Source organism: Oryctolagus cuniculus, chromosome 6 (genome assembly GCF_051225735.1).
Source record: "Oryctolagus cuniculus isolate XC-2025 breed Fujian yellow rabbit chromosome 6, ASM5122573v1, whole genome shotgun sequence".
NCBI lineage: Eukaryota > Metazoa > Chordata > Mammalia > Lagomorpha > Leporidae > Oryctolagus > Oryctolagus cuniculus.
In genome coordinates this window covers 1,898,989-1,909,790 of record NC_142872.1, presented here as the reverse complement: position 1 = coordinate 1,909,790, position 10,802 = coordinate 1,898,989, and the positions used below count along the sequence as shown (strand labels likewise).

Below are 10,802 nucleotides of genomic sequence, written 5' to 3'. Positions count from 1 at the left end.
ACCCACCGAGATATTTCATTTAAATTTTTTTTTTTTTTTTTTTTTTTTTTTTTTTTTTTTTTTTTTTTTTTTTTTTTTTTTGCCACAGGTCTTGGCTTTCCATTCCTGAGAAACTCTCATGGATTTTTAGCCAGATCTGAATGTCTTAAGGGCTGATTCTGAGGCCAGAATGCTGTTTAGGACATCTGCCATTCTATGAGTCTGCTGTATATACACTTCCCATGTTGGATAGTTCTCTCCTTTTTAATTCTATCAGTTAGTATTAGCAGACACTAGCCTTGTATATGTGATCCCTTTGACACTAATTCTATCATTATGATCAATTATGAACTGAAACTGATCATTTTGACTAGAGAGATGGCATTGGTACATGCCACCTTAATGGGATTGAATTGGAATCCCCTGGCACATTTCTAGCTCTACCATTAGCAGTAAGTCTGAGTGAGCATGTGCTGAGCTAAACATCTCCTCCTTCTCTTATTCCCACTCTTATATATATATTATATTATATTAATCACTTTTCAGTTAAATTTAAATGCCTATGGCCGGCGCCGCAGCTCAATAGGCTAATCCTCTGCCTGTGGCGCTGGCACACAGGGTTCTAGTCCCGGTCGGGGCGCCGGATTCTGTCCTGGTTGCCCCTCTTCCAGGCCAGCTCTCTGCTGTGGCCCGGAGTGCAGTGGAGGATGGCCCAGGTCCTTAGGCCCTGCACCCGCATGGGAGACCAGGAGAAGCACCTGGTTCCTGGCTTCGGATCAGCATGGTGTGCTGGCACAGCATGCCAGATGCAGTGGTCATTGGAGCATGAACCAACGGTAAAGGAAGACCTTTCTCTCTGTCTCTCTCCCTCTCACTGTCCACTCTGCCTGTCAAAAAAAATAGGCTGGTGCCATGGCTCAATAGGCTAACCCCCTGTCTGCAGCGCTGGCACACCGGGTTCTAGTCCCTGTCGGGGCACTGGATTCTGTCCTGGTTGCCCCTCTTCCAGGCCAGCTCTCTGCTGTGGCCCAGGAGTGCAGTGGAGGGTGGCCCAGGTCCTTGGGCCCTGCACCCACAGACGAGACCAGGAGAAGCACCTGGCTTCTGGCTTTGGATCAGTGTGGTGTGCAGGCCGCAGTGTGCTGGCTGCAGTGGCCATTGGAGGGTGAACCAATGGTAAAGGAAGACCATTCTCCCTGTCTCTCTCACTGTCCACTCTGACTGTCAAAAAAAAAAAAAAAAGAAAGAAAGAAAGAAAAGAAAAAAGAAAAAAAATTAAATGCCTAAGAATAATTGTGTGTTAATTGAATTGAAGAGTTCAAACAATGGTATTAAGTAGAACAAAAAAAATACTAAAAGGAATAAAATAGTAAGTTGTTCTTCAACAGTCAGGACAAGGACTGATCAAGTCATTGTTTCTCATAGTGTCAATTTCACTTCTACAGGTTTCCTTTTAGGTGCTCAGTTAGTTGCCACAGATCAGGGAGAAAACATATTTGTCCCTTTGGCGCTGGGTTAATTCATTCAGCGTGATGTTTTCCAGATTCCTCCATTTTGTTGCAAATGACCGATTTCATTTTTTTTTAACTGCTGGATAGTATTCTATAGAGTAAATATCCCAAAATTTCTTTATCCAGTCTTCTGTTGATGGGTTGATTCCAGGTCTTAGCTATTGTGAATTGAGCTGCAATAAACATTGAGATACAGACAGCTCTTTTATTTACCAGTTTAATTTCCTTTGGGCAAATTCCAAGGAGTGGGATGACTGGGTTGTATGGTAGGGTTATATTCAGGTTTCTGAGGAATCTCCAGACTGACTTCCATAGTGGCTTAACCAGTGTGCATTCCCACCAACAGTGGGTTAGTGTCCTTTTTCCCACATTCTTACCAGCATCTGTTGTTAGTTTATTTCTATATGTAAGCATTCTAACTGGGGTGAGTTGAAACCTCATTGTGGTTTTGATTGATTTACATTTCCCTGATGGCTAGTTATCCTGAACATTTTTTCATGTGTCTGTTGGACATTTGGAGTTCCTCTTTTGTAAAATGTCTACTTAGGTCCTTGGCCCATCTCTTAAGTGGGTTGTTTGTTTTGTTGTTGTGGAGTTTCTTGATCTCTTTGTAGATTCTGGTTATTAAACCTTTATCAGTTGCATAATTTGCAAATATTTTACCCATTCTGTCGGTTGCCTCTTCACTTTCCTGACTGTTTCTTTTGCAGAACAGAAACTTCTCAAATGGATGTAATCCCAATTTTTTTTCTTTTTTTTTTTAACTTTTATTTAATGAATATAAATTTCCAAAGTACGACTTATGGATTACAATGGCTTCCCCCCATACCGTCCCTCCCACCCACAACCCTCCCCTTTCCCACTCCCTCTCCCCTTCCATTCACATGATTCATTTTCGATTCTCTTAATATACAGAAGATCAGCTTAGTATACATTAAGTAAGGATTTCAATAGTTTGCTTGCACACAGAAACATAAAGTGAAGAATAATAGATGATTTTTTTTAAGTGATGATGAAATCAGATCAGACCTATTGTCATGTTTAATCCCAGTGAGAGTCAAGTTGGGAATTGATAATTTCTTCTTCTTTTTTTTTTTTTTTTTTTTTTTACAGAAGATCAGTTTAGTATACATTAAGTAAAGATTTCAACAGTTTGCACCCCCATAGAAACACAAAGTGAAATATACTGTTTGAGTACTCGTTATAGCATTAAGCCTCAATGTACAGCACATTAAGGACAGAGATCCTACATGAGGAGTAAGTGCACAGTGACTCCTGTTGTTGACTTTACTAATTGACATTCCTGGCTATGGCATCAGTAATCTCCCTATGCACCAGTCATGAGTTTCCAAGGCTATGGAAGCCCTCTGAGTTCTCCGACTCTTATCTTGTTTAGACACGGTCATAGTCAAAGTGGAGGTTCTCTCCTCCCTTCAGAGAAAGGTACCTCCTTCTTTGAAGACCTGTTCTTTCCACTGGGATCTCACTCACAGAGATCTTTTGCCAGAGTGTCTTGGCTTTCCATGCCTGAAATACTCTCACGGGCTTTTCAGCCAGATTGGAATGCCTTTAGGGCTGATTCTGAGGCCAGAGTGCTATTTAGGACATCTGCCATTCTATGAGTCTGCTGAGTATCTCACTTCCCATGTTGGATCACTCTCCCCTTTATTTATTCCATCAGTTAGTGTTAGCAGGTACTAGACTTGTTTATGTGCTTCCTTTGACTCTTAGTCCTTTCATTATGATCAATTGTGAACTGAAATTGATCACTTGGAATAGTGAGATGGCATTGGTACATGCCACCTTGATGGGATTGAATTGGAATCCCCTGGTATGTTTCTAACTCTACCATTTGGGGCAAGTCAGCTTGAGCATGTCCCAAATTATACATCTCTGCCCTCTCTTATTCCCACTCTTATGTTTAACAGGGATCACATTTCAGTTAATTTTTAACACTTAAGAATAACTGTGTATTAATTACAGAATTAAACCAGTCATATTAAGTAGAACAGACAAAAAAAATACTAAGAGGGATAATGTATTAAGTTGTTCATTAACAGGCAGGGCTATGTTGATCAAGTCACCGTTTCCCATAGTGTCCATTTCACTTCAGGGGGTTTTCTTTTTGGTGTTCAGTCAGTTGTCACCGATCAGGGAGAACATATGGTATTTGTCCCTTTGGGACTGGCTTATTTCACTCAGCATGATGTGTTCCAGATTCCTCCATTTTGTTGCAAATGACTGTGTAATCCCAATTTTTAATTCTGGCTTTGATTGCCGGTGCCTCTGGGGTATTTTCCAAGAAGTCTTTGCCTGTGCCTGTATTTTTCAGGGTTTCTCCAATCTTCTCTAGTAACTTGATTGTGTCAGGTCGTAGATTTAGATCTATAATCCATGTTGAGTGGATTTTTGTGTAAGGTATAAGGTAAGGGTCTTGCTTCATGCTTCTGCATGTGTAAATCCAGCTTTCCCAGCACCATTTGTTGAATAGACTGTCCTTGCTCCAGGAATTGGCGTTAGCTCCTTGATCAAATATAAGTTGGCTATAGATGTTTGGATTGATTTCTGGTATTTCTATTCTGTTCCATTGGTCTATCCATCTGCTTCTGTACCAGTACTATGCTGTTTTGATTATAACTGCCGTGTTGTATATGTTTAAATCTGGTATTGTGGTGCCTCTGGGTTTCTTTTTGTTGCATAAGATTATTTAGCTATTCGAGGTCTCCTGTGCCTCCATATGAATTTCAGCATCATTTTTTCCAGATCTGAGAAGAATGTCTGTGGTATTTTAATTGGTATTGCATTGAATCTATAAATTGCTTTTGGAAGAATGGGCATTTTGATGACATTGATTCTTCCAATCCATGAGCATGGAAGATTTTTTCCATTTCTTGGTATCCTCCTCCCTTTCTTTAAGATTTTGTAATTCTCATCATAGAGATCTTTGACATCCTTAGTTAAGTTTTTTTCCAAGGTATTTGATTGTTTTTGTAGCTACTGTGAATGGGATTGATTTTAGACGTTCTTTCTCAGCTGTGGCATTGTCTATATACAAAGGCTGTTGATTTTTTGTGCATTGATATTATATCCTGCTACTTTGCCAAATTCTTCTATGAGTCCAATAGTCTTAGTAGAGTTCTCTGGATCCTCTAACTAAAGAGTGATATCATCTGCAAATAGGGATAGTTTGACTTCTTCCTTCCCAATTTGTGTCCCTCTGATTTCTTTTTCTTGCCTAATGGTTCTGGCTAAAATTTCCAGTACTGTATTGAATAGCAATGGTGAGAGTGGGCATCCATGTCTGGTACTGGATCTCAGTGGAAATGCTTCCAACTTTTCTCCATTCAGTAGGATACTGGCCGTGGGTTTTTCATAAATTGCCTTGATTGTGTTGAGGAATGTTCCTTCTATACTCAATTTGCTTAGAGTTTTCATCATGAAAGGGTATTGTATTTTATCAAATGCTTTCTCTGCATCTATTGAGCTAATCATATGGTTTTTCTTCTGCAGTTTGTTAATATGGTGTGTCACATTGATTGATCTGCGAATGTTGAACCATCCCTGCATACCAAGGATAAATCCCACTAGGTCTAGGTGGATGTGTTTTTGCATTCTGTTGGCTAGAATTTTATTGAGGATTTTTGCGTCTATGTTCCTCAGGGAAATTGGTCTGTAATTCTCTTTCTCTGTTGCATCTTTTTCAGGTTAGAGATTAAGGTGATGCTGGATTCATATGAAGAATTTGGGAGGATTCCCTCTCTTTCAATTGTTCTGAATAGTTTGAGAAGAATTGGAGTTAGTTCTTCTTTAAATGTCTGCTAGAATTCAGCAGTGAATCCATCTGGTCCTGGGCTTTTCTTTGTTAGGTGGGGCTTTATTACTGATTCAAATTCTGTCTCAGTTATGGGTCTGTTTAGGTTTTCTCTATCTTCATGATTCAATTTAGGTAGGTTGTATGTGTCCAGGAATCTATCAATTTCTGCTAGATTTCCCTGTTTGCTGGCATACAACTCTTTTCAGTAATTTCTGATGACTCTTTTTATTTCTGTGGTGTCTGTTGTTACTTTCCCTTTTTCGTTGTCTGATTTTACAGAATTGGGTCTTTTCTCTCCTTTTTTTAGTTAGTTGGGCCAATGTTGTTTAATTTTTTTTTTTCAAAAAAAAACAGCTCTGTAGAAGGCTTTCCTTCTTCTTCTTCAGGTTAACACACACACACACACACACACACACACAATGTAGCTTTCTCTTCCCTTCTCCAGGGAATAGGGTCATCTGAGCCCTTTTCTATATTTTGCCCACATGCCAAGTATCTCATTATTCAGCTATATCCATGAGGTTCAGTAAACCTCAGCAGAAACTTCTAACTCAATTTTTGTTTAAAATTGCTTTAACATCAGCATCCCATTTGCAAAAACTCATTTGAATTCAGGCAGAGCTGTGATTCTATAACTTTGCAACAAAGGAATCAACACAAAAGCACATGAAGCAGGTCGGTTTTGTACACTTATTTCATATTTAATGACTTTTATGCAGATAGAAAAACAGAATTGACCAAGTACTGAACATAGCAATAATCACTTTGAGAATAAATTAAATTTGAATTAAAGTGAGATCTCTTTCCATTGGAGGAAGACACTTCTGCATCCCTCTGAATGGTGGACAGCACAAGAAACCAGATAGAATCCCCATGTGTCACCCTAGTTTTTATACTCATAGACTAGTCAAAAAGAAAGGTTGAATATGAGAAAACCACCTCGGAAACTCTACACACTAATTCCTCCCTTCAAGCTTACGTAGAAGATGTCACAAAGGACAGTTCTCTGCTTTTTTCACTTTAATATTCAAATATTAACTTATGTCCTCTTCTAATTTTTCAATATTCACTTACTGAGGCTGCATTACTTAAGAAATAATAAATCATGTTCATCAAAAGTTAACTTTGCAACTAACATCATTCTATGGCTAGAAATACTTTAAATAGTGATGATTTGCCAAACATGGTATTATATTTTTTGTTTTTTTTTTTTTTCAAGAATGAATGAATGATATAAAATCATAGCAAATAATGCCATAAATTTTCATCTTAACTTAACTCATTCTTTACTTAGAGTTTTTTTTTTTTTTTTTTTTTTTGGAGAGATAGTCGTATGGAGAGTGTGAGAATGTTCTTTCTGGTCCAAAAGCTCAGGGATCTACTCATGATCTACTTATGCAGATCCAGTTTCTCAGCATCCTTTGAAGAGCATCCTTCACCTCTTTGTTCCTCAGGGTATAGATGAGAGGGTTCAGCATGGGTGTGACCACAGTGTAGAAGAAGGTGAAGAACTTGCCATGTTTGGAAGAGAAGTTGGACTTAGGGTCTGTGTACACCATTGCCACTGTCCCATAAAACATGAAGACCACAAGGAGGTGGGAGGAGCAGGTAGCAATGACTTTCTGCCTCCCTGCCTCTGACTTCATTTTCCCCACTGCTTGAGCTATATGGCCATAAGTAGTCAGGATCATCCCCACAGGCACCATGGTGAAGATGACAACAGAGATGGTCATTTGCCACTCGTTGATGGAAGTGTCACCACAGGCCAGGCTTATGAGAGCAGGAACCTGACACAGAAAGTCATCCAGGTGGTGGTGAGTGCAGAAGGGCAGCTGGAAGGTGATAGGAGATTGGACTAAAGACTCTGTCAGGCAAGACAGCCAGGCCATGAAAAGCAGCTTCCAACAGAGTGGACAGTGCATGATGGTGGTGTAACGGCAGACGCTGACACACAGCAATGTAGCAGTCAAAGGCCATGACCACCAGAAGGATGCCTTCTGTGGCACCAACACAGAGGAACACACAGAACTGAATGACACAGCCTGCATAGGTGATGCTCTTGTCTGGCCCCCATAGGTTTGACAGCATCTGGGGAACACAGGCTGTGGCCAAGCAGAGATCCAAGAAGGAAAGATTGCTAAGAAAGAAGTACATGGGGATGTAGAGACGAGGGTCCATGCGTGAGAGCAAGATGATGGTTGAGTTGCTGAGAACGGTCACAGGATACAGGATGATCACAACCCAGAAGAGAATCAACTCTACCTGGGGCCATCCAGAGAATCCAAGAAGGATGAAACCCACCGGGAAGCTCTTGTTTGTCATTCCCGATGTTTTTGCACTGGGTGGTAGGGAGGGGTGATGAGAAATATTTTATAAACAGACTGTAGAATTCCACTACATTTATCCAGAGACTGCCACATATTAATAGAATTCCAGGGTCTTTTCTTCCTAGGCCACAATAAGCTACAAACCTGCATCTGTACAGTGCATTCTTAGGACCAGAAGGGATATTTTAAGGTGCTACTCCTTGTAACTACTCTCCAAATTTTGTAATCACAACACTCTCTGGGGACCTGCACATAAGCACATCCCCCTCGCCAGAGTATCCTTCAGCTGTGTAGGGACTGGCTCAAGGAAACATTTGGAGTGACATACTGAACACAGCAAGCATCTCTCTTTTCTCTCCATGGGTAGCCTAAGTAGCAGAGTAATATTCTGCATTGTCTGGGGATATTACCAGGAACACATGAAATGGCAATGGTCCCAGAAACAAGCCCTTGTATCCTCCAAGCAGACTCAAAGCTGCGAGATCCTGGCCCCAGCATGGTTCTGACACCTTAGCAAGTACCTTGGTAGAGGAGACATACAGTTGGCAAGGACAAATTCCTGGCTCTTCCACTCTCAGTAAACTGACTTATTTACTTTATATAAACAACTTAAAAATGCTAGAATACTGTTTTCATCTGCAAATGATTATACTAATCCCCACCTCAGAAAATTCAGGTTCAAATCTGAAGGATCCTGTTGTAATGATGCCTGCTGCGGTTGGCCCAGAGCACCCAGCATGTCGGCACTGGCGAGGAGACAGCATTGTAATTGCTCTTTAATTCCAGCCACAAAAATGTCTGTATTGTCATCTACAGCAATCACTCAGGCATAATAGATTATTTCCAGCCACAATCATAAGTTAAAAGCATAAATAAATCAAATTAAGAAAGTTATGAAATGTGTGATGATTCTGCAGCCTTGCTTCATAGAGAGGGGAGATCCCTAAAGTATCTGACTGAATCAGATCAAGATTGGGCATCCGCAGCTCTCTGCTATAGCCCGGGAGTGCAGTGGAGGATGGCCCAAGTCCTTGGGCCCTGCACCCACATGGGAGACCAGGAAAAGCACCAGGCTCCTGGCTTCGGATCAGCGCAATGCGCCGGCCGCAGCAGCCATTGGAGGGTGAGCCAACGGCAAAAGGAAGACCTTTCTCTCTGTCTCTCTCTCTCACTGTCCACTCTGTCAAAAATAAAAAATAAAATAAAATAAAAAAAAGATTGGGCATCCGATTCTGGGGAAACTTACCTTGAAGGCCAATTTCCTGTCTTATAGAAGCTGTGCAATGTTTCAGAGGACAACAGGCACCTTAGTTACAGGGACGCGCTCTGCAGTGTTAGGTGATGAAAACCAAGATGCTGAGTGTGAAAAGTGGGTTTTGAAGGTACACCAGCAGTGCAAGAACTCTGAGCTGCCCTGTTAGGGGCTGTGACTTTCTGACTTGAGGGCTGAGGACAGCTACTCTGGAGAAAAGAGGTAAAATCCCTGCCTTCCCAGAGCCCTGAGGCCCATCTGAGACAGAGAGCTGCTCAGGAAACCAACAAGTAAATCATAAGGATTCAGGTCCTTCACCAGCGGGTTCTATAAACATGCAAAGGAACAAACCAAAACACGGGGTATGAACATCAGGAGTCAGAGGAGGATGGAGAACCAGAAGCGGTTCCCTCCTGCAGGGGAAATGCGGAGAACACCAAGTCGTGCCCAGGGAGGTGGGCCCACCCACTTTGCCCCAAGTCCCCCCATAACCCACTTGGTCTCCCCCATGCCAGCCACCCGGATTGACTTCAGGAAGCACACCTGACTCAGAGAGCGAGGTGCCTGACCCTGGCTCCACATCAACTTCTTCCTCTGCTTTCTGTCTTCGAAATGGTATCCGGAGTTCTCTGTTTCCCTTATGTAGGGAAGAAAGAAATTCTGTTCTGTGGCATCATGTGTCATTCGTGACTAAAACAACATTGAATTATGTTCTGTAAAGTGTAACTTTTATTCCTTAAGTATGTTTTGTTAGCACTTTAAACAAAGACATAGATGAAACTAAAATAAGAAATAAAGAGTTCTCTAGCCTCAATGTCAAATACAATATTTATTATAAAATCTTGTTTTTAGTATAATTTTTGAATTGACAAATAACTGTTGCATACATTTACAGAGTACCACAGCAGGTTTCCGTGCTTACTCAGCAGAGTGAACAAACTGGGCCAATTAACATATCCATCCTTTCAAATATCTGTCATTTTTATATGGTAGGAGCATTACATTTTAATTAATAATGCAGGCAGAAGCACAGATATATATACATATAAGAACAGAATCATGCTGTGTATCACTCAATGTCTGTGGAAATACTATAAATATGTCTTTTTTATTCATACTTTTTATTAGTATATCTTAGGAACAGAATTTATGTGACAGTGTTGCTCTCACAGTAAATGAAGATTTCTTCAAAATTTTTGTTAATCTAAAATGACGTAGTGCATTCCTTTATCCTCTCTTGGTTATGTTTCAGAACTGGTATCCCTTTCATTTTTGTCTACACAGTTTTCTACCCAGCACGGATCACACCACACACACCGCGGGGAGAGCACCTGTTCTTCCCTTACTGGCTGTAGGGAAGCCTCACACCTTCCCCTGTTCAACTCAGCAAACGCAAGGGGGGACACTCCAGTGTGTTTACCATGAATACCAAGAATACATTTTTTTCTGTATTTCCAAGCCATGTGCAGAACCTTCTTTAATAAATGTTTGTTGTGTCATTTTAAATTTATCTGCCTACCCTCTTCGGGTGATGTGGTTGTTAAACACTACTGATGTGCAGCCTTCAGTTTGTCAGAAAATGCAGGTAAACTCCCCATATTAAATGTGCTGAGATGGTTCATCTCTTTACTATCCTCAGAGGCCTTTTCCTTTACCAAGTTCTGAGATGATAAAGAATGGATTTTCTTTATTGCCTTTCTGTGTAGCTTAAGCAACTCTTCACCATGCATGTGTGTAGCAGTTATAAAGTTTCATTTTCTACATCTCGCCCTCAGTGAATTTGATATTTCAATGTGAAATTCAGGTCTCAAAGTTATTCCTAATTTTTTTTTGACAGGCAGAGTGGACAGTGAGAGAGAGACAGAGAGAAAGGTCTTCCTTTACCGTTGGTTCACCCTCCAATGGCCGCTGCAGCCAGC

General features: G+C 40.9%; 1 pseudogene; it reads right to left on the bottom strand.

Annotated features, from left to right (window-relative positions):
* Positions 1–6,686: 6,686 nt before the first annotated feature.
* LOC149125915 (olfactory receptor 2H1-like) lies at positions 6,687–7,626 on the bottom strand (annotated as a pseudogene).
* Positions 7,627–10,802: the final 3,176 nt, after the last annotated feature.